Here is a 26,097-nt window from a genome sequence, read left to right as displayed (position 1 = left end):
ATACATGAGAATAATATGTTTCAAAAGAGATAGCTTTCGTGGAGCTCGTATGTTCTGTTACATCTTAAGAGAAAGAAACAAGTCATGAATCAATACGATTTTTAGGTTTAGTTTTAATAACATCATAATATAACAGATACTCCAAAGAAAGTAAATTCATTTTAAACATGATCTGAGTTTTTGAAGTATGATAAAAGTGTGAATGGGATTGTAAATGAAAGAAAAAAAGAAAGTGCGAAAATTATTTACGTCTTTTTCAGTTTGTTTCTTTACGAACTATTTTATGCACGAAATCGATCATTATGTTCGAATACAACTCTCGTTCTTTTTCGGTTTTATGATTACTTATTCCATGATTCTATTGTTCTCTACACAAAGCTTGTACGAGTTAAAAAATGACAAAAAGAGAATTTTCGTCAATATTTATTTTTTATGATAAATTATACGTAAAATCTTAATTTAGCTCAAATTTAGACTCAACATTAGATCTAGTTTCCGAAAAAGGAGCTTCAGACTTGATGCATCATTATTTAAGTTATTCGATCGTCTTACATAAAAAGATTCTTAAATGCCGTATAAAAATATTTTGCCTATGTAATTCAAGAAAAAGAAAATACCAGAAATATAATACACAGGACGAAACATTTTTGTGCAAATATAACACTTATGTTTGCATGAATAAGAATTGTTTAAATAAGCTTGAAATAATACCTATCTATATTATTTGAAATTTAATAGTGTTTTACAGCGAAACAAGTATTATTTTCATATAATGAAAAACTGGAGTATTTTTAAATGAAAGAGCAATAATTATTATTTTTTTTTAATTCACGTGAGCAATGGAAACAAAGTATGTCTGAAAATTATTTTGTATTTTCAGTTATTAATGTCTTGTGTTTAGCTTTATTAAGCAGTTCAGCAGATGAATGTTTCTTTCTGTGGTGTTGGAAATTCTTGCACGCTTTGCGTTGATTTTCTCAATTTTGAGTTTATAACATGGAATGCATTAACTACAATTTCGAAAGCGCAATTAGATAGCGCCTTAATACATGAATGAGAAATGAAGTGTGTACAGATTTTGTGAACGAAAGCAAAGAACGCAACTTATGAACTAAAGTAACTTCAGTTGTTAAGAATCATTGGATAAAACTTGATTAAGTGCAACTTATAAATTCTGTGTAAAGATTACATTCAGCCTAAGGAAATATTTCGACATAAATAAATATTTATCTAACTTAAATATTTATCTAACAAGCCTCGCAATTAGATCTAGAGAAACATAATTTTTTAAATGTAATCTTACTCATACTGATTTATTTCAACTTGCAAGCGAATCATTACGAGCACGTGCACTTAGTTATGTGAAAAACTATACACCTCACGTTAATTCACTTCATTTTCCATTCATAAACTCTCTAAAGAATAGAACCCACTTTAAAACTAAATGATTCTTAAAACTACGTAATAACATTTTCACATTTTCGCTGAAAACGTTACGAACGATGATAGAAAATTTAAATTGTATTCTCCAGAAAAGAAACTACATATCACAGCTATTTTTGAAAGTATCTTAAAATGATAATACTCCTCGAGAAATCCTCTCCGAGTCCCAGTCGACGAAGAACTGCATGATCGATAAGAGTTGGCCACCACTTCGGGAAAAAAGGAGCGATATGCTGCCAAATATTGCAACCAAATGCAGGCGCACGCCGCAAAGGTAGCAAGTAAGCAGGTGCTATTCGAAGTAAGGCGGCGGAGGCGACTTGCCGCAGATCGCGAGTTTCGCGCCGCTGCTGTAGACCCAGACTTGACTCTGAGCCAAGGAGCGAAGAGATCATGGCCGGGTGAGTTAGATTTAAATTCAGTTTTTTAATAGCTTGAAATTTTATTCGCCAAATGAAATTATAGTACTATATAGTACTTCATGTACAGTATAGTACAATAGTTATTAAATAAATTTTTATGATAAAATTGTACTGATTTATGAACATTTAAATGACTTAGGCAAGGAAAGCAATATTCCTAATGTTCTCAATTGTAACACAATTTTGATTTATATGGTCTGTACTAAAACTGAAAATATTAGTCACTCAAACGATTCCAGTTAGTTTATCATAGCATGATAAATTCATTTTCGAGTGAGTTCTTGCATTAGCTGTACATTCTCTTTCTGATTAGATACATACGCCTATAAAATATTAATTTTGATAATTAAGATTAGCTGTCTTACTGATGAAATGAATTTTTTCTCATGAATAAGCACACTCCTTTTTCTTTAAGTTTTAAATGACTGTAATACAACTAAGTTTTTCTGAGCATAAAAATTTTTTTTAACTGTATAAAATACTATAAGAAATAAAATCCCTTACCCGGAAAATTAGTAGCATACAACGCAAAGTTCCTTTAAACAGATACCATAACCAGTAACTTTATTACTAGTTTTTGATATTCGCTTTCTCAAGCCATTGTCACATTCTGAACTCTGTCAAAAAAACCACGTGTTCGAAACTATCTGAAAATCTGATTTCACGCTTGTTAAACTGGGTCGTCGTCATTCCGTCTACAGCAGTATTCAATGGCATTTGAGGATAGCATATGTGGGTTGGAGAAAATTTGGACCGAAGACGGAGAAAGTGACCTTAAAGATCTGTTTCGCGACTGGCTACTCATAAATGAGGAAACAACCTTAATGATTTTTGAGCTAAGATTTTCAAAGCGGACTATTAAATAAATTTTCAGTTGGATTAAAACATGACTAGTGCAGGCGGTTGCAGGCGTTTTAAAAAAATAATTTAGATTGTTTTGAAGAAAAGCATATTTATGATCCTGTAATATAGTTAGATCAGGGGTTCTTAACCAAAGGGGAATTTCATAGTTTCAGAGGGAAACGAGCTCAGCCTTTCATTTACATGTTAAGTATTTAATTATAGTTTATGGGTATAAAGAACTACTTTTGTTGAAGATTTGGTATTTATCAACGTTTTGTAAACTTTTTCTTGTTCAAGTTATAAAGAATATTAAAAAAATAATCTAAATTTAAATAAATGTATATATATTTTACGAGTTTTGGAAAGGTTGGGGGGGGGAACGATGGTTTAGTAATGGTGAAAGGGATGTGTATGGCAAAAAAGTTTGGGAACGCCTGGTTTAGATAGTTAGACGTGTTATCTTAAATTCAGTATATATCTTTCAAAATATAATGTAAACTGCTGAGTATAATTATATTCTTTGTGATCTATTTAAGTAGAAGTCTAAGTAAGTTCTATTTCTCATCCAAAGTAGAAGTAGATTAATTTAATGATTGTTAAATGTACGATGTGGCTTACAAAACTGAACGAAGTTAATTAATAATGATGTGTTACATTTAACTTTATTGGCAAATTAGATTAAAAAAAACTACAGATGCTACAAAACAAAAGCAATTTAAAAAAAAAATTGGTTGATGAGACTTAAAAGGCAATTTAAACTATTTTTGATTAGTATTTTATTTGTTAATATTTAAAATCTCATTTCACTTACATTACACTTTTACCGGCTTCAAAACTAGATCTCCTGAGTAAATACTCTTCAGACGCAGTTTTAAATCTTCTTAACGAAAGATGAAGCTGTAGTTCATTAAATGGTAAATAGATGTTATACATTTGAGGTTTTAGGCGGAGTACAAATTATACTCAAAATATATGAAAATATAATAAAATATGATCAAAATATGTGAAAATATAGCCAGAATATGAAAATAGTTTCCAGACTGGCCAATTCTAGATTCAATGAAAATTTTAGTTGATTTTTTTTAACCTGCTTCATTTAGATTTCAGTTTAATTACTCAATATAATTACTTTTATCGAAGTTAATGAAATTTCTCTTTCGGAAAGCAGTTCAGACGATTCTTAAAATACATTTTTAGCATTCTTAAGGTAATTGTTTTTTTTAATGCTTAAAAGTTGTATTTATTAAAAATTCTTAAATGGCAAAGTGCATTCAGATATTACGGAATGATAAGTGAATGTAATATTTATAATAATTTTATTTGTAACATGGAGTATGTAAGGACTTCGGGTTATGAAAAAATTAGTTAACAGTACTTTCTCTAAGTCGATGACAAGGTATAGCATAATTTCCATATATTTTAACAGACATAAGAATTACTAATGTTTACTTTTTCAGACTTTGTAAGAAAAAGTGGAATTTAACCGAATTCGTTTTTTTTTTTTAAACAAAATAAATACTAAGTACTGTTATTTTTATTTTCTTTGCTGCTTGTCACAACTTCAAGTTAATTAATTTATTCTATTATGATTTAGAAAATAATAAGTGTTCTGTTATCAATTATTTCTTCAATTATTTAAGTAATCTTTAAGTATTAGTAATATGCAAATGTTTTATTTTACATCGTGGAAAAATTACAAATATTCAAGTAGATATAATAAAAAAGAATGTGTATAGATTGTATGTCATGAGATAGATTTTCTGTGTTTAAGAGAAATAAAATATTTCGTTGCATCAAAGAACATAAATAAAGGATGAAATAATGAATGATAAAATATAAACAATAAGAAGATAAGATTAAGACACACATAAAAAATTATGCAAATCATCATTGTAACTTGGTACTTCATTAACTGACCCGGAACTTCATTAATTGAACTTCTCAAAACCTGGTACTTCATGAACTGAGTTGTGTTGCCCATGGATTATTTCACTAGAGTATTTGATTCAGTTGTACACTACATCGCTTTGAAGCGAAAGGTTGTATTTTTTCCGAAACCAGTCTGGTGCCTTTAGGTTCGAATTAATGGCAATGCTACTGCGAATTTTGCTACTTTATTAAATATTGCATGCATTTATCACATTTATTTACATATTGGGATTATTTCATTGACAAATGTTTACATTTAGGAGATGGAGACAATCGATTATCACCTTAATAGTATCTATAACGTTGTTCATGAAGAACAATCCCACAACACCTTTATCAGTTAGCTTAATGTCTTCAATAGGATGGTATTGTAGGACAAATTTTGTTGCAGCATCCTTAAAATCGTATGTTGGTATTTTATTACATTTACTAAGGCAGTTTCGATTATTTTGCAAATGCCGTTTTTGAATACCCTTTCTTTTACAAGTGGCATTTACATCACGATAGAAATAATTCAGCGAAATTTTCTAAAATAATATATATCCAGCTTTGAAATAACTTTTTATTTAATTTTATCTACAAGTTAGCTTTCCCATTTTCCTGCCGATAATACTGAAATCAAGACACTTAATATTCCTGTAAATTCGACAATAAATAAATAGCTAATAAAATAAACTGTTTAGCATTATTAGCATGTTAAACATTGTATTCGACAAAATATTTCATTCATATGAATTATAGTACTACTGATAACATCATCTTTCATTATATAGCAGTTTATTGAAATAAAATGAAGGTGAACTTATCTCTACCTTCTTGAAAGTACTTTCTCATGACTTCAAATAATATTCAGGGTTATAAACAAGATTTACAGCAAAATATTTTTAAATGAATATTTATATTTAAGTTGATTTCTGTCACTTCAGTAGTATGTCACGTATGTCGCGCAAATAGGTCTTTTCTTAAGCTTCTTAAAGAACAAGTCAAAAAATATTTTTAAAGCTATTAATGTTAAATACGTACAATATATGGTAGATCGTAAGTACAATATATGGTAGATTGTACGTAATGTTAAATACGTACAATATACGTACAATATATGGTAGATAATAGTAAATCTTGACATTCATTATAATTACACTGATGATTTTAAAATCAAATTTTATTGTACTTTATTTATTTTAATAATCAAGCAAATACTCACTATAAGTAGGCAATTGTTTATTTTGAAAATTGTTTTCATTTGTGTTGAACGAAAACATTATTTTATAAAACGGTAATGCTTATAAAAATGATCTTGTAATAAAAATGCATGCATCTAAATTTCTGAAAATTAAAAATGCATGATCTTAAATGCTTAATTGTGTTTTTAAACAATTAACAATATGTAAAACGGTTGGACAATAGCCACATTGCCAATGGTTATACCAATGGTTGTCCACTGCACTTCAGCTTGAATCTTTATTTTTAAACGAGTTAAAATCCAAATTATTAAATACCTAGAAACAAGGAAATGTTGACTTTGATTCTTTAAAACATACAATTCCATTGATAATTTGATGAGTTTTGTCAAACAAGTAGAAATTTCCTAACATCTCAATACAAATACTTTCTTAGAGAAAACACAATTGATATTCGAATGTATCAAGTAAGGAATTAGTAATGAAATACTCTAGATGCCTTCTTATTATACTACTTTTAACTATAAACAGGGTTCTTAGCATAATTATTAGCTTCTATCTTAAAAAAATAAAAGCTGACATAACAAATTCGTCTAAGATCTGAAGAGCTGTTCTGATAGAAAGGAGCTTTAGATACACGAATAAGGCATAAATCTCTAGCCCACTTTAAAAGGAGATTTAGTTCGGAAGGTTATATTGGGGAAAAGTGATAAATGCACATAAAGAGAAGTTGCTTTATCTTTCTTGGTAATTAGTATATAATCCTTTCCCTCTCATCTCCCCTTCTCCCTCCAACTAAAGAGGATAATCCAACTTGGATGTACCCGTCTCTTAGTATAATGATGTTTGACCTTACGGGTAGTTTGAGCGAATAAATAACTTGAATTTATTTATATGAGATGTACGTAACTATTCCAGAAACGATATGTGCGCTCTAGTATTTAGAGGTCAACCTCACCATATTTCTGTAGTATCGTTACTACGACTGTTTTACTCCGAATTATTTTAAAGCCTCTTTAAAAAACAACACTACATAAGATGCTTAAGAGAACAATAAGATAATAAATTGGGAACTTACAACAGTGACCACTCTAAGCACTGCGTATTTTCTGATAAAAAGTTTAACTCACTTCTTCTCCAAGGATCTTCTTATCTTCCTGGCGGAATGATATTTAAATTTTTGATAAAAAATTATATGGTTAAAAAATCCATTTGTATTTAAATATTAATTGACGTCATCTACAACCGCCCTTATTTGCGTTTTTTATTAATTATGTCACCATTTATGTATAACAGATTTACAAAGTAAACTTAATAACAACATACTTTCATATTTATTTTTAAAATGCTTCTTGTTCTTAGTTCTTAGACTGTATTAGATAAAAGGGAAAGCTCATGGACATGAATCATAAAATAAATGCAATCCTTTGCATAGCAGTCTAATCTTTGTGCATAAGTTATGGAAAATATTTTGGCGTACTACTGGAGATAAAATGTAAAATAGAAGTCAATAATCAAACATAAATCATTCGTAGTGGAGGAGCAAAGTGGTAAGATTGTATTGCAAAGCCTGGAATCTCCGTTTGCATCAAAAACAATTCATGAAGCGATAAGGCGAACATCATTTTTTAATTTCGTTTGAAATGGACGTTTACTTAGAAGCTCATTATTTATAAAACAATCTTCTAAAATTAATTTTTGATGCATTTTAACGAGAAGTAGAATAAATATACATTCGTTGCTGTACTCACCCTATATTTATTCAGTGTGATAAAACACATAAATAACCTGCAGTTAATGTTTAAGAGCTATCTTCCATTTGACTCGATATTTAATCATGACTACTTTTCAGACAAATAAATATGAAAATTTCAAATCTGATGATATATTCTGCAAAAGAATGAATTAGGGGATAAAATCTTTTATAGACTGACCCAACAATTACTGAGTGGATAAAGCCACTAAACATTGGTAGTTTGACCTGGGTTAAAGATCGAGCTGTCTAAATGAACGTTTTCATGGCGTGACATTTATATGAGTATTTTTTCTTTTTAAAAGACATCTATTTCTTTAGATAGATAGTTTTTTATGTTTTGTTTTAATCAAGAGCATATTAAAATTGAAAGAGAAACTCGGTCTTAGTTTGGAATAGATTTTAACTAAAATTCTATCGATTTCAAGGGTGATCAGACATATGTCCCTCTTCTTCAAGAGCCAAAATTAAATCGATAAAGTTTCATTCAAAACTTAATCCAAACTGTGGTTGTTCCATTGCCTAATTTTATACCGACCGAACACTGTTGAACACATTGAGCATTTAATGCTAATAGAGAGAATTAGTTTGTTGAAATCTACATCAAATTGTATTGCCAATTCAGTAAATACTAATTACTATTCAGATATCATAAAAATTTTACACGAAAAACCAGATATATTTCATGAAATTTTACTAAATTTGAATAAATAAACTAACATTTGATATAGATGGTTTCAGGTAATACCAATAATACATTAAGTTAAAACTGTTTGAAACAAAGTTAAAAAAGTGCTTGTTAAATCATTGAGCATTCTTTGTTTTCTAGAGAGGTTTTGGCCTTCTTAGTTAAAATAGTTAAAATCGAAAGTAAATTCAACTGTTAGGAAGGATGTGCTCCATCATCGGCAGGACTTTAAAAAACTGTGAAGCTTAGTCTACTTGAATTGACGACTCACTTGCCTGCGCAGACGTGATCTTGAACTGCTTTTATCTTAAAAATCATTTATTCATAAGAAATTTGAGCTCAATGTGTTCCACATTATATGAAACATAAAATTATCTTTACAGATAGTTTCTTGTGCACTGATTTTACAAATTATTGCGATACAGTCATTTAAGATTTAAAAAAAATATGATTACTGTTATTATATTAACATACACTTATTAAAATAAGACATGTGCTTGGCATCTTACATATTCTGCCATAATATGCGTTATGGTTGACAGAGCAATAAGTAACTCATCTTCAAGATGCAGCCGTTCTATTTCGATTTCCCTGCTCTCATTGTAGAAACTTTAAATCTGATTCTTACAGTATAACACTGAAATCTAAAGCAAAAATTTTAACGTCCGATTTGCGATCATGGTATATACAACGAACATAAATTCAAAATGGGCATTCTGAAGTATCTAAAAGCTTTCATGAGCAAAATGTTTGATTTATCCTCAAACAGAAAATGTAAACTTATTACTAAATATTGTTGCAGGTATTAATAGTATTGTAAATCCAGAGTGGTTTAATGAGAGATATGTGTTCAAATTTTGAGCAGTGTGACTGATTTTACGTTGTTTTCCCACGAAGGTTATTTTATCCGTTCATTGAAGCTGCAGAAAACCAGCTAACGTTTCAAAATTAAATATGCTTAAATAAATAATAAAATAATGAACTCTATTAAATTCTATTGAGTTCTCTATTGAGTTAAATATGCTTAAATAAACAATAAAATAATGAACTCTATTAAATTCTATTGAGTTCTCTATTGAGTTCTCTATTATTCTCTATTGAGTTCTTATTGCACTGAACCTAAGAATACTCTTTTCACGAAGTATTTAATCGTTTTTACTTCCTTGTACGAAGTAAGAAGGAAGTATTGTAATCGCGAAAAGTTTCAGGCAGCATATTTCAACGAAAATATCCATTTTGACCGCTATCGAATGCAATTTAACGATGTTTTTGCTTGATATTTGTACGTAAGGACAGAATAAAATACTCTTTTCCTTCAAAAAAAATTATAAAACTGCTTTAAAATTAATTCTGAAGAGAATTTTTCGTGGCGTCTGTACGAACGTATGTATGTACGTATGTACGTACGTGCGTACGTACGTACGTAAGTACGTATCTCGCATAACTCAAAAACGAGTAGCCTCAGAACGTTGAAATTTTGTATATAGGACTGCTGAACGCTGCTCAAGTGGACTGCCGCCCTTAACTATAGTAAGCCTTACGGTATTTGTTTCCACTTGGCAGATGCTGTCTAATCATGACTCGCTGATCCGACAGCATTTATTATTTCAAAATCTTAGGTTTCATAATCACTCATTATTTTACATAGGTTTTTAGTATCTATAACTGCCTGGTTGTTAACTCAAGTTCTATTTTAACTACTACGCTGCTAACTATACTACACTACTTTAACATGGGCAATGTTGCTATACTTCCTTTACACTACAATACTACTTCAATGTTTTACACTAGACCACAATACATTTTACACTGAGTACTATACATTGTAACAATATCATATATAAATGCAAGACATAGAAGAATATATTAATGCAAGACATAGAATATCCTATATAAATGCAAGACATAGTAAACCTGGTTATAAATATAATACGATAATATTAGATAATTTTTCTATCGCAAAATTTCGAGTACAATACAATGCCTACAAAACTTTACACTCTAGTACTATAAGCTACAAAAGTACAAACTCGGCTAGAATTGCATTTTACATTGGGTACAATACATTGTGATTCTATTATATATATGTACAAAATTTACAAAATTTATAAGCATTAAAGTCGCATAACCTCATACTACTACTTATACAGATATACTGAACAATTACTGTAAATACAGTAGCTCTATATCTTGATTACAATTCACACTGTACTAGTTAGCCATATAATTACAAAATTAAGAAATAATATACAATGTTAATCAAACCATACACTGTTATTCATTATTGATGCAGGTACCCAAAGATAATACTACGCTCTGTTTATGCCTGCATGACTCTGTGCACAGTACTTTAATACCTCATTCAATTTGCGTTTAGCAATACTATTCTTGCAGATTGTTTCTGCCCATTGTGGCCAAAATAAATCACTTGGTCTCCTCAGGTGATAAGGTTTGGTGGATGCACAATGGAAGAGATAGTGATCTGGATCACCTACCTCTCCACATTCACAGAATTCTGTTCCGCTTAAGTGGAACCTCTTTAAATAGGTAGGGAATGGTCCATGTCCAGAAAAAAAGTGGGTCTGTGCACCGTTCGTGACTTTTGCTACAGTTCCCACTTTTGGAAAAAAAGAGTAGGTCCTTCTCCCCGTGGGTGCTGAGTCCCACCTTTCCTGCCACTGGCATAATAAATTTTCAAGAGTACTTCTCTTGAGATAAGAGGTTGGGAGTTTCACAGGATATTCTCTCAGGCTTTTATCATTTGCTGCCGATTTGGCAAGCTCATCTGCCTTTTCATTGCCTGTGATGCCCACATGAGCTGGGACCCAGACCAAGTGTGGACGTAAGGAGGAAGGGCAATGCAAAAGAATTTTTTTGAGCTCTTGTACATAAGAGCTCCTACTTTTATTTCCTCTAATCGCTGCCAGGCTAGAGGCCGAGTCACTGAAGATTGTTGCTCTGAATCTAAGTGAATAAACTGCAAATTTAATTGCTGCTTTTAGCGCTGCAACCTCTGTCTGAAAGACTGTATTTCTAATATCTAGTCTTCTTTTCCATGTTTTAATAATAGTCTCCCCTTGTAAAGCGCAAAATGCACTACCGGTGCCTCGCTCTGTTTTGGATCCATCCGTGTAGAGGCTGAAGCTGTTCTTTTTTGAAGATGCGTACACAAGTTGGATGCTATCGGACAAGTATATGTCTGCGGGGTGCCCTAAAAGAACTGGTTTGTGCTTTTCATAGTCTGTGTGATAATAGTTCTGATTCCATAATGTTGCATTCTCATCCAGTCTCAGCACTCTTGCCAATAGGGATTCCCGTTCTGCTTGTAAGTCTAATGGTGGTATACCAGCAAGTACTTGAAGTGCTGCTGTAGAAGTGGTTCTGTATCCTCTGCATATCAGTAATAATTGCATTCTTTGTATTGTGAGCAATAGTTTACTCATATGTGAGGAGATATTTCCCCCCCCCAAATTGCTGCACCATACAAGATAATCCTCTCGGATATAGTACGATACCAACTTCTCAGAATATTGGCTGGCGTTCCCCACTGTATTCTTGCTGTTTTGAGCATGTTATTTGTAAGGCTGTTTATTTTCTGTTTCACCTCCTTCAGGTGTGGAACCCAAGATAATTTATTATTAAAAGTCAGTCCCAAGTACTTCAGATTGGGCACGCATTTGATCGGTATACCGTTCATTTTAATGGACGGGTTTCTTTTAGGAATACCTTTCCTACCTATGTAGAGCAATTGGGTCTTCGTTGCAGAGATGATCAGTTTGTGACTCTTGGCCCAGGCTGCAAAGTCGTCGACTGCCTTTTGCGCCTTTTGTACCACGTCTTTCCTGCTAGTAATGACTAGAAGAAAATCATCTGCGAAGGCTTGTATATTCACATTTGGATTATTATCAAACAGAGTAAAGGCTGTGTTAGCCACCAAATTCCATAACGTGGGTCCCAAGCAGGAACCTTGGGGGCATCCTCTTTGTAGTTGGTAATTGATAACCCCTTTATTCGTAGTAACCTGTACTCCTCTATCTTGCAGATAACTTCGCAAGAGTTTGATAATTTCAAAAGGGATTTGTGCATTATCCAGGCATTTAATTACGTCTGGCCACGATAACGAATCGAATGCCCCTTTGATATCCATTCCCACTGCTATTGTGTATCTGTCATTGTTCCTGCTGGCTTCGATATTCTCCAGAAGGTTTTCTTAAGTGCCCCCTCCGTAGACTTCCCCTCACAGAAACCAAACTGATTTTTGTTGATGTAATTTTTAATCTTAAGAAAGTAGTTGAGCCGCGCTAAGATGACCTTCTCCAGTACCTTGCTAATGGAAGGGAGAAGACTAACTGGTCTATATGCTCCCGGATCCGATGGATCTTTACCTTGCTTGTGGAACAATGCTACTTCTGCCCACTTCATGGCCCTAGGAAAGTGTCCTATTTTCCAACAAGCCCTACATAACGAAAGAAAAAGTTGAGGGAACTCATGATGAATATATTTGATCATAATATTATCGATGCCATCCGGTCCCGGAGCTTTCTTGTTTACGAGGCCTTTGACTATTCTAGTAATTTCCTGAATGGAAGGGAGCTGATGGTCATGCTTTTTGCTGGTCCAAAGAAAGTTTCGAAAGTTATATCTTGTTTGCCCATGCTCATCAAAGTCATCCCTTACATCATCCTTGGGAAAGATAGTGGTGAGCACTGACAGGAGGACATCTGATATGCTAGAGGCTCTTGGTGCCAGTTTTGCGACCAGCTGAGTTGGGCGAAAGACTCTATCTGTTGCGATTTTTTGCACTGGGCCATAAGTCTCTTTTAGATTGGAACAATGTTTTTTCCAAGTTTCAGTTTTCGCTTTCTGTATGCGCTTTTTGTAGAGAGCACGTTCTTTCCTGTACTTTAACATTTTTACGGATCTTACTTCTTCTTCTTGTTCTGCCTGTGCCAGCCTCCTCAAGGCCCGTACTTTGCTTCTATGAGCTGTGAGACTGGGATTCCACCAGGACAATGGTTTGTCAACTTGAATGGCTTTCCTTTTGTAGGAAGCACTTGCTGCCTGAGTGATATTCTTTACTAGAGTATCATACGCCTCATCTAGTTGGACTGGTGTGGTACAATTATTTAAATTTTCTTGGTTAATTACGACATACGGCCTGAGCTTTTCTAGAAATTTCTTGTGTCCCCCAAAGCAAGTCTTAAATCTTTGTTTTGTTTCGAAAGACACTGAATTTACCAGTTCATACTAGATTATCTGATGGTCACTAAAAGAAGGGAGGTCAGAAACAACCCAGTTGTTCATATACTGTACAATTGGGGAGGATGCTAAAGTTACATCTGGCCAACCTACTGCTCTAGATGTTCTAAAGGTAGGAGGGGAATCCAGTGTGTTTACAACTGTAAGCCTATGCGCTGTGGCAAATTCTATGACAGCTCGTGCTCTATTATCCTCTCTGTCAGCTCCCCATAGTGGACTGGTTGCATTGAAGTCCCCAGCCACGATAGAGTATTTTGTGAGCCTCAAGATTGCTGGGTCTATTTCCTGTAACAGCCCCTCTATTGGGAGACTGGGGGGGGGAATAAGCATTGGTTACTACGTACTTATTATTTTTGTCCTCCAGCATGATTGTTACCGTATTCTCTGTCTGATCTATCAACAACGGAGCCATAGGTCCATTGTAGACTGTTGCCGCCAAGTTAGATTTGGAGAGAAAAACAATGTGCGTTGATGGTAAACCCGGAATGATGCCATTCGAGGTGTACGGTTCTTGTAGTAGAGAAATGGAGATTGAAGACTTTGTTAATATCTGTGCCACATTGAGTGTCGCGGCGCGTGCTCTTTGGAGATTGCATTGTAAAAAGCTTATTTTACTTAATTCTTGAGTCAAACTATGCGAATTTATATTGGGAGGGTTCTGTTCAAGCTGAGACGTTCCAATTCTTCTCGGTAACAAGGACATTTCGAAAAGTTGGCTGGGTGATGGAAGTCGTGAGAAGTTCCTTTTGCCTGGTTAGAATTTTGACAGTTAACACAACTTTCTGTGTCTGTTGTACACTCTTTTGTGAGATGTCCTTTGCTGCACCTTGCACAATTTGGAGTTGACTTGCAGTTTCTTCCCCAGTGCCCGAATTCTTGGCAGTTATAACAGCGCTGAACCTGGAAGTATTCTTTGAAAGAGCAAGAATTAAGGCCTATGAATATCCTCTTGCAGTTCAGAATTCTGACAAAATGTTCCGAGGCGATTTCTACCAACCAGTTACTGGGTACCGTCTGTTCTGGGCAGAGGTCTTCTAGGGAAAGCAATATCTCGGGACTCTTGAGGAATAAGCTGCTCAAATGCTGTAGTTACCTCCTCAGCCGTGGTGTCCTGCGGCACTCCAAAGACTATAAGTGATTTCCTTATCGGTTTGGGAATTCTAACACTGAGAGACTCTCTAAGACTAGTGGAATTCAGGATGGCGCTCTGGAGCCTTTGGAGATGTGCTTTCTCTCTGCAACGAATTAACAATTCCTTTGATCTGGTAGGGCGTACAAGTGTTATCGAGATTCCCAGTTTCTGAGGCTTAATGGTATCAATGAGCTGTGCCCTAATACTGTCCGGTGTTCTATCTTCGTCCTTACCTTTCACCAGCAGTACAGGCTCTGCTTTTCTATGAAAATCGTTCTGACAGTTGTCTGCTGTGGATTTACCTTTTATTCCTTTTCTTCTACCTCTTTTAACTACTTCTGTATAAAGTGACAAGTTAGCTTCGTCCTCCTCTTCAGGAACTTGATTATTCTCTTCTTTTGAATGTACCGTGTTCTGGTGAGTGCACTTAGTCACTGGTCTCCTCTAATTGCCCTTCTAGTCTTGCTATCGTAAGCTCTTGCTCTGTTAGTAAGCTCCTTAGTTTGCTGAGGCTATTTCGCAGTATGGTAGTATCTGCCTTATTAAATTTTTTCGATGTGTTTCTGGCCGTCAGCAACGCTAAGATCTTATCACAGTGCTTATTAAATATAACTTCCCTACTAGAGGAGTCGGAGTCAGTTTCTTGTACAATAGCGGAGACCTGTGAGGTAGCAGTCGAGAGGCAGGTTCCTGCTGAGGAAGCGGAGTTGGCAGGGGACGCTACGATAGATGCCATGCTAAATAACGTGCATTAATGCTGTGAGGGAACTCAAAAGTACTGTGCTTTTAACGTGAAACTATAAATCATTTAATATCACTAATGTAAAATAGGATTGAGAGGACTGAGATCATAACAGGTATGCTGAGTGCTTAGTACTGGCAGCACTATTATTAGAGTCACTCTGAGAACACTGGTGTAAGAATGGAATGAAACTGGACCATGCTCAGTGTTACTAACTATTTTAAAGACAATAGTGATACAGATAATTCTTATATCCTAATAACAATAAAAAGTTATGATTTTGATGTAGCTAACAGATACATACACATAAATGAATTCCAAGTAAAGCAATACAAATAAATGATACAAATAATATAGATAAGTTACTTAAATGTAAATAAAAGGATACAGATCAATTATAATATCAAACACAATGTGTGAACTATAATTATAATAATAATAATACATTTACCGTTAATGTACGCACACTGTGAAAGGGCAGAGTTTACGTTGAAGTGAGAAGCTAAGTAGTGTGCTTGCGCTGTGTGCCGAAAACTAAAATATGCATTTACAGTTATAGAATTGTCAAGTGAGCTTTAACACATTTGCACTAAGAAAATCCTCTCAGTAAGGTACAGAATCTAGACCGTAAAGAACCTAGACTCCTTTACGTAAGTAAACTTAAGAACTAAACACTTGGAAATCCCATTAACTAAACACAATAACAAACAAATAACAAAATTATCACGGACTGAGAATGTGAAATACAATCAATTATAGGATAAGAATTGAGTTACTGTTATAAAATGTTAGGTCACTTGTGCATGATTAACATAAGCTTTAACAACTAATAACCAAACAAATAAGGGTAAAATGCAGTGTAAATACTTTAGAATACTGGTGACAGATGAGGATAAATATTAATAAAGAAATATTTAAAAATTATATAAAAAAAGGGGTAAAAACTATTAAATGATAATACAGTGTGCTTTAATATACAATTAAAACTCTAAACACTAACAGCATGAATATGATTATATACTGATGGATAGAACACAAAAAGAAACTACGGGACATATGATTAATTCAGTTAATATATTAAAGCAACTATAAAATAATAATAATAATAATAATAATAAAAAGCAGCTAAAAGACATTAATGTCCTACCATGCTTCGTCTACTTCAATAGAGAAGAACATGTGTGTAATCCAAACATAAGTATACTTAGCAGCCAGTTTTTATATGCGTTTCATCTGTGACTTTAGTAATCCAATTAGGTTGAGATTCACAAGCACAAAATCACGTAATGCACACTTTGCAAAAGCAAAATGCAGAGACACTATGCACAAATTGAACACTTTCATTAACTGAAAAAGGAAACTTGACACTATTAAAAATTACCATTCACACTGCTGATGGTTATCACACACATTGCCGCTGATTAATTGGTACCTGAATAGCTATCGCACACTCTGCTACTAGTGATTAAATAGCACACACTAACTAAATGACCTGTTTGTCACTCTGGATTATTTACACACATATTACTGGATTATTTACACACATATTACTGGATTACACACATATTACTGGATTATTTACACACATTATTACACACACGGCCGCACCAAACGTATATAAATATATTTATATATATATCCACTCTGTTACCCGGCTCAGTGATCTCAGTTTCTTTACTCTTATATGTTTGTAAATTGTACATTTTTGGCTTTAAAAATGATTCTATTATGTTGTTTTTATCTTCCGGTTAAGGTTTTTATGCCTTTAGTAAATCTGTATGCAATATTTTTAGAGTTATCAACAATTTTAAAGTTGTCTAAGTGCCGCTAAGCCTTTTTTATGGCGGCCATTGATGTTTACATTTGAAACAGGAGACTAGTGGATTTTTTGCCAATCTAAGAGAAACTTAGCTTCGCAACAACAAAGATAACGCATTCATTAATTATTGCCAATTAAATCATGCTTAATTCTTTCTGGAATTTTTTCGAGGAAATAAGTGTTTGAGATTTACTTCGTAATTTTTAATATACAGTGTCTCACAAAAGTGATGGGACACTTGTGCTTTACAAAAGGAAACTGTAATAAAATTTATTAAAAAACATGTAAAAATTTTTTGTGGGTGTGATTCATACTTAAATTTAGTAACAATTATTACATAACATACATTTTCTCAAAATATTAAAATATTAATTTAATAAAAATACAATTGTTTAAAACGGAGCAAAAAATGGCTCACATAAGTGATGGGACACCATTAGATACTACTACGTACTACAATAAAAATATTCTTTTGGGTTTTTATTTTTACTGACAAGCAATTGGCAATAATTTATAAAATCATCTGCAGTATTTCTCTCCAGTTTGTTTTGGAATTTTTGTGTTTTTTAGCTCTGTCTTTTTTAGCTTTGTCTTTTTTAGCTTCAAAAATTAGTTATTAATTTGCATATTGAACGTGGAAAATCTATTAGAGAAACTCCTGAAACAGTTAACTTGAGTAATTTAACAGTTTACAATATCATTAAACGATATAAAAAGAATCATATGATTCAGGATAAAAGAAGACCTGGCCGACCATCAAAGCTATCCAATGGAATAAAGCGAATTATCGTTCGAAATATTAAAAAAAATCCAAGAATGAGTGCTCCTAAAGTTGCTGCTGATTTACAAGCATTATATGGAGTAATTGTTAAACCTGAGACTATTGAAGAGTAATTCGATTTGCTGGATATCACGGTAGAGCAGCCAGGAAAAAATTCTTCGTAAGTGAAAAGAATAGAAAACTCAGACTGGCTTTCGCAAAATCCAACATAAATAAGAATTCTAATTATTGGAATGAAGTTATATTTGCTGATGAGAGTAAATTTAATATATTAGGTTCTGACGGTAGAGTCTTGGTGTGGAGAAAACCCAGGGAAGAATTTCGAAAACAGAACTTGGTGCCAACAGTAAAACATGGTGGAGGAGGAGTTATTGTATGGGGGTGTATGTCGTCCACTGGAGTTGATACGCTTGTTTTTATTGATAGAATAATGGATAAGTACAAGTATATTGACATTTTAAATCAAAATTTGAAATCTTCAGCGCGAAAATTGAACCTTCATAGCGATTTTAAATTCTACCAGGACAATGACCCCACGCACACTGCTTTGAACATTAGACTCTGGCTGCTGTATAACTGTCCTGAAGTAATAAAAACACCACCACAATCTCCAGACTTAAATCCCATATAGAATATTTGGCAAGAATTGGAATCAAGAATTCGCAAACACACCATTTTTTCAAAACAACAATTAAAATCGGTCCTTCAAGAAGAATGGGGTAAAATCACTCCAGAAATCACAAAAAAATTAGTCGAATCCATCCCAAGAAGATTAAATCATGTTTTAAAAGTAAAAGGAAATCCAACAAAATATTAAAACCTTTTAAAAAGTAAAATTTTTGGATAAATATTTGTTGGAAAAGTAAGTGTCCCATCACTTATGTGAGCCACATTTTGCTCCGTTCTAAGCAATTGTATTTTTATTAAATTAATATTTTAATATTTTGAGAAAGTGTATGTTATGTAATAATTGTTACTAAATTTAAGTATGAAACACGCCCACAAAAAATTTTTACTTTTTTTAAAATTTATTTTACTACAGTTTCCTTTTGTAAAGCACAAGTGTCCCATTACTTTTGTGAGACACTGTAGATATTTTGAGTTTTTATGTATTTTTGCCTTCTCGCGAAGTGAGAACTGAATTAATTAAATGAGAAATACTCAATCGTCTGTGAAAAACTGTTTCTTTTTTTTTTTTGCTTAATTTCTTTTATACATCATTCTAGCTTTATTATAGTATTTGAATAGAACATGTGGCAAGGATTAGATAATTCTTTAAATGATATAAATTTTGTGCATTCTGAGTTATAATATGAACGAAATATAATACTGTTAAGTAAACCTAGCGCCAGAGTGTCGCTATGGTAAATAAAGTGAATTTTAAAGAATGCATTTATTCTATTGTGGTTTATGCGCTGTCGGCGAAGTAGGTTTAATTCAATCTAATAAGTTTAAATGAAATGCAAGGAAAAATGCGTATAATTTAATATTCCGTACATGGAAGTCATGGTGGTGTACACATCAGATTTTTTTACTAATAGGGAAGAGTAAATGCTCATTTTATAGAAATTAAGGTATATGTATACGTTTCGTCTATGAAATACACTCCCAAAGTTTGTTATTTTGAAATAGTTATTCACTTATGTTATTTATTTATTACTTTCTGTCTGGCAGTACGAAATATGACATATTAGTGCATACGTTGTCCTCCCAATGAAATATGAGATGTATTATTTCGGTAGATGGACAAAATGTTCATAGAATAATGTGATAATAAAAATCCAAATTTATTTTGTTTGAGCTATAAATGCTTCAATGTACTGAAGAAATAAAAAGCAGTCAGGCAGAAATTTTATTGTTCTACTGATCTATTTCCTTTCGTTCGAGCATGAAATTAATGGATCGTATCGATTTATTGAATTAAAAAATTCCTTTTAAATGACCGCGAAGAATTTAAAAATATTTTAGTAACATAAATAAATAAAAAAGTACACCTTAATTAGAAAAAATTCAAAAATAGATTAAAACAACAACAATAAAAAACAAGTAACAGAAAGAGGAAGAAAAACGAATGCCTTTTATTTTAAGATGCCGCATTCGTTTTTACAGAAAACCAGCCTACAGATTAGGTAATTATTTCTTATAAATCTGTGGTATAATATTTAATTTTCATCATATCAAATACGCCTTATGGAAATCTGTTATCACAGTATAAGACAATTCTATAATACAGAAAGCTGAGCTACGTCGATAAAGTTTTAATGGCTGGTCAGTATTTGATAAGAGGCACATAATGATGATCTCAAGAAGTGGTAAAACTTTGATGAACATTTAAGTAGTAGATTTTAAAAAGACCGAAAAATTTTCCATACACAGCAAAAAATTAATTTAGTAGTACATTTCACTCAACAGCTTTTCTTCCCTTCCCCAAAGGGTAAAGTCGATATAAACTGGTTGTAAAATTACGGAAGTTTTATTTGGTAACACTAAATTTTTGTTGCGATTCTTATTTACTTCACTAAAAATGCAGATGTAATGCAGCATTCTTTTAACATGAAACACAAGAAAATTGCCATCTGTTACTGCAATTTTTCTTAAAATGTATATCAGTATTGAAGTAGAATTCAAGTCAAAGGACGACGTCAGTTAAGTCAATTAAGAAGTCAAAGGTATATAAAGGAGAGATACATTTAATCGTTCATTTTTAAAATGTTATGGTCTTCATGAACGTACGATTGTGGTAAGAATATATGTGACAATAATTTAGAAGTATTTAAAATTTTTATTAGTATTAATTTAAAAATTTTCAAGCAAAATATCTGAAACAGAAAGTCTTTATAAGTTCGTCCATTCGAATCTCAATATGCACAGCATTCTGATTGCTGTTTTAATTTGAATTAAGACTAAATGTTCAAACTAGTATACGTAAGTTCTATATGAATTATTGTCGATACGGCATTATTGTTAAGTTCTTAACTTTCAGAGTTGAAAAATTAAATCTTATGTATGGATAAAGTCGTATTTACTTACGTAGTAGAAGTACATACTTTGTCTTCAATTCTGTTTACTTAACGGCCCAGAGTTGCATCCGAAACGTCAGCGAATTATTTCCCGGAGACTCACCTAAGTCCAGATTAAAATCGACAAACTTTTATTTCCCGTCTTCAAGTGGGTTGTAATTAAAGAGAGAATTACCGACTAAAGTGTATATTACTTGTCGACAGTAATTTGCAACAATCAACAGACTTGCTACCTGAGAGATGTGTCACTATCTAAAGCAAAAATTTTAAGTAAGATAGCTGGTTTTGATTCTTACCTAATCAGATATAGAAGGGTTTACTTACCAACTAGAATAGCAAAAGGGCGCAATACCTTTTTTTTCAATGGCGTTGACCACTTCTAAGGTCAGAGTTGGTGGCCATTTTATTGTGGAGACACCTAATAGGCGGCCACCGTTATCTCCTATGAAGAGTCCAACAATTTTACATCCATGCCTTCTCCGGGATACAGACCCGGGCCCTTCGGTATCTCAGTCAGGTTCCCTAACCGTCTAGCAAGGCAACTCTACTCAAATAAGGTGTAAACTGCAGTTAACGTTTGCCAGTCTTCCTGCGCATACTTTCCATTTGTTTAACTTTATGGCCTGAGCGAATATATGTGACATGAATTAAAGGTAAGATAAGACAGATTTTAACTTAACTATTAATGAAATATAAAACAATTGTCACAAATCATTACGTCGAAATGCTTTCGAAGTCTGTTACTCCCAAGATCTCGTTTAAAAAAAATTGCAAAATTTGAATGAAGCCATTTGATGGAAATTAGATTTCTGATAAGATTTATAACTGGCATTTTAAAGAATGTAAAGGGCGGAATTTATAAAGATCTAACAAAAATTGTCTTTTCTATGAATAAGATAATGAAAAGCAATCAAATATTATTTTCTGACTTGAGAATCTGAATACTTCTCAAGCAGTAAATTAAAATAATTTCAAGCGTATGTATGTCTAAAGTGTACAACTTCCACTATAATAAATGACGTATATAATTAACATCATATCTAATATATATTATATAAATTAAAGATAACTTAGTATGTAAACTGCTTTATGTTAAAGATTTTAAAAATTTATTTCAATTGTTAGTGATTAGAATTAAATTAAAATTAACTTGAGTATTAAATATTATTTATAATGGGAAAAGTTCAGGTGATATGTTTTGGTCCAGCTGTTAATTTTAAAAAAGCGAAGACGAAGTCAAAATTTTTGTAATAGTTTCCCGTACAAAATTTTGCTTTAAAAATTTCTGTGTACTTCTAAGTGGTGAAGTCGTTTTCGAAATTTTACTTGATTTAGTAAGTCATGAAACTATATTAAATGAATCCTTATTTTTGTTTCTCAAAAAGCTTTTAATAATTTGTTTCGCAAAATGAAATTTTTGAAAGTTGGCTTAGCTTTATAAAACCCTGTTGTTATCTCTTTTTCTTTCTGAGTGGTATCATATTGTTGTTAAAGTTGTAAAACCTGTCATAGCCGGAAATACAATGAGGGCTTTTCACAATCCTGGGCGTTTACATATGAAGTCACGAATTTCTGTTTACGCATGCTGCAATGTATTTTTATTCAACATTCATGTCCCCATTTTGTATAAAAGTCACGTGAGTGTATTATATTGGTCTGCTAGAGAGATACTAGCAATAATGCCCGACGTACGAAAACATACAATGGGATCTGAGAAACCTTCGTATGTAATTTCTTTCATTTTTCCTGAAATATTAACTTACAAAACATGGGAGCATTTTTAAGATGACAATATGGCATATTTTATTCAATAATCTGCTGAGCTGATTTACAAGTATTATTTAAAATTCAATGTCTACCAAAAAGGAATTCAAGCTATAGTTTTTTTAAAGCATTTTTCCTCCATAGTAAGAATACGTACAAGATATAGGGAATAATATTCAAGAAACAATGTCAGATTCATGTATTTATACTTCCTGAGAATACAAATTCTTATAAGTTTCAAAGTAGTATATAGTAAATATACTCTTTCCTACAGCACTGCGGAAAAAGTAACCAAAAGACATATTAGACACAATACGCAATTTCTAGTAATGCCATTTCTTATCATTGTTGGTTTTAGAAAAGCTCAGGAAGAAATTTTAGTTATGCTTAAAAAATAATAATAATGGATGTATTCTTATGTTCATCGTATATTAGAATTGTTACGCAACTTTTATTCATACGAAAGGGATGGATTAAGAATGTAGTAAGCATATTAACACTACAGATGTTAAAAATAATCTTCGCTAGCGGAACATTCATAAAGTGTGTCATAGAATTAAACAGAATTTCTGTAACAAATGTCCGTAATATACGAAAATATAAATATATTTTATTAATTGTAATAATAGTATAAATGCTAATGATATTATTAAGAAGTACGAACATTGTTTTTAAATCTCTCAGTTTGTTGTAAGCAACATACTTATTATTTGGGAAATGAATTAACAATATGAGGCTTAATGGAATGGCATAACTCACAGAGTTGAGATTTTGCTACGTTTTTTAGAAATGAGTCGTCAAAAATATACCTTTTGTTTTGTATATAAATAGGATACTGTAAGATAGCATTTTAAGTTGCTGTAAGAAATTACATAGTTTAAATCGAAAAGAAAAGTTTTGGGCATTCCAGATTTTTTCTTGACATGTAAAATGAAATGAAACATGGAATAAATTCAGGCATTTAAATGTTAAGGTGTTAATTATCAAAGGAGTAATGAGAATTATTGGTGTTACCTAGCTAAGAGGAATCTGTGACCAGTTTAAGGGGAAACCTAAAACTACGAGGTACTATTGGCGGAAAATGGCGGAATCAGAAACTAAAAGGAAGAAAGATAAAAAAGCCTCTATTCATCTTCTATATTTTGCTCATTCTCTACATTTTGGACGAAACTGCGTGTTTCCGAAATTATTGCTCTTTCCCACGACATGCTCATATTTAGAAGAAGGAAATATGAGAGTCCTTCACCCTTAATTCATTGTCATCGAATGCCTCTTGAGCATTTTGAAAATCCTTCCTAACGGGCGATAATCTGCTGAGTTGAGATTAGTAAACATGATGTCTATATCTTGCAGCTTGTATGGCTCTAAAAATATCGCTGTAATTTTTTTTTATCATTTCAAGGTATTTTGAGAAGGCCTTTACAAACCACTGTTTGAGTAAAACTACTGAATTAATGGCAGTTTCTCAAAATGAAACAATTTCTTATAATGAATTTTTAAATACTAGGCAAAAGGTAATACAACCGTTGTAAGAATACTGGTTAGACCATATATAAGTATATATATATATATATATAGGGTGTTTCATAAATCATGGGACAAACTTGGAGGGGTGGTGAAGTGTACTAAAACATGCATTTTTTTATAGGAATGTAGGGTCTAAAGTGATGGGTTAAGGCAGGAAAGAAAAAAAAAAAAAAAAAAAAAAAAAAAAAAAAAAAAAAAAAACGACACGAGAGGAAAATGTGTTTATTACTCAATCAACGCAAAGTACTTCTTTGTAGCAATACAGTATTTACAATAAATGTTCAAAATTGCGACCACCAGCAGTAATACATGCTTGGTAACGTCGCAGAAGGGATTGACGAACATTTTGAAAAACGACAGGCATTTCGCGCACGCTTGCAGCCGCAATGGATAGTCGTGCAACGTGGTCGTCCAGTGAGTCAACGGGAGTCTCGTTAATGATGCTCTTCAGATGGCCCCATAAAAAAAATCCAAGTTGGATAAATCTGGCGAACGGGGTGGCCATCGAACGGGTCCACCACAGCCAATCCATCGGCCCGGAAATGTCCCATACAAGTAATTGTGGACCCGCACGTGGTTATGGGCTGGTACACCATCATGCTGGAACCACATGCGATCACGAACGACAGCCGGAACATCCTGCAGCAATTCCGGTAGCGCCTCTTGCAGAAAAATATGATAACATAACCAATTTGCACTGCAGATAAGAGGTATAGACCTATGAGATAGTCGTTAACAATACCCGCCCACACATTCACGGAGAAGCGGGTTTGGAATGCATGTGGACGTGCGCCGTGCGGATTATGAGTTGCCCGAACGGGCATGTTGTGGCTATTGAAGATGCCGTCCTGTGAGAAAGTTGCCTCATCCGTGAATAGCACGTCCGATGGGAAATCTGCCTGCGCTGCACACTGCTGCAAGAACCAATGACAGAAATGAACTCGAAGAGGGTAATCTGTCTTGACTTGGACTCTCTGCAAATGGTATGAAGGCAAACCATTTTCATGCAATACTCTCCAAATGGTAGAATGACTCAGCTTCAGACGACGTGCAATAGCTTTTGTACTTGTCTGAGGTGATTACCCATCACGCTCGACATCAGAGTTGCGAATGATCCTCTGATGCATCGGATCGTGGTTTGTCTGGCTCACTACCGCCCTCTACCGCTGCATTGCCAGCCAATCACAGCTGTAGTTCCTATTACTGTTAGTGTTTCCTTTTTTGAACATCTATTGTGAATACTGTACTGCTGCAAAGAAGCACTTTGCGTTGATTTTGCACATAAACACATTTTCCGCTCCTGCCGTTTTTTTTTTTTTTTTCGCGTCTCTGCCTTAACCCATCACTTTAGATCCTACATTCCTATACAAAAAATGCATGTACGCTCCACCACCCCTCCAAGTTTGTCCCATGATCTATGAAACACCCTGTATATGAGACATCCTTTACTGAAGGCTACGGAGATTGTAAAAAAGTTTAGAATTGAACAACATGAATGCTCAGTGGAACATAAAAGATTCTATAACAGCATTAATAGCAAAAACATTTTTATGGTCTTATTAATGTAAAAAATGTTTTTTTGTTTGGATGGGAAAATATTATTATATTTGATGGAGAAAAGTGTTTCAAAGAATGATTAACAATAAAATTTTTAAAGATATATAAACTTGTAGGAGATGTAGAATCTTTATTTATCAGCAGCTTAGCCGATTATTAACGGCCAGGAGGGTTGCAGCACACTTGCATATTACATTACATTACTAAAAAATAGCTACAGCAGCTAATTTTGTACGA

General features: G+C 33.0%; 1 protein-coding gene across 2 annotated transcripts in view; it reads left to right on the top strand.

Annotated features, from left to right (window-relative positions):
* The first annotated feature begins 1,729 nt into the window (after positions 1-1,729).
* Positions 1,730-26,097, top strand: part of LOC118190572 (carbohydrate sulfotransferase 1-like) — a 250,812-nt gene continuing 226,444 nt past the window's right edge. The window contains exon 1 of one of the 2 annotated variants that reach the window (XM_085808640.1): positions 1,730-1,844. The gene's annotated coding sequence lies outside the window, so the exon portion shown is untranslated. The remainder of the gene's footprint in view (positions 1,845-26,097) is intronic. The other variant, XM_085808641.1, reaches the window with a different exon arrangement.

This window comes from Stegodyphus dumicola, chromosome X1, assembly GCF_044657685.1.
Source record: "Stegodyphus dumicola isolate Sdum_Otavi_A_Nest chromosome X1, ASM4465768v1".
Taxonomy (NCBI): domain Eukaryota; kingdom Metazoa; phylum Arthropoda; class Arachnida; order Araneae; family Eresidae; genus Stegodyphus; species Stegodyphus dumicola.
Note: the sequence above shows the minus strand (reverse complement) of the source record. Positions and strands in the feature narration are given on the sequence as shown.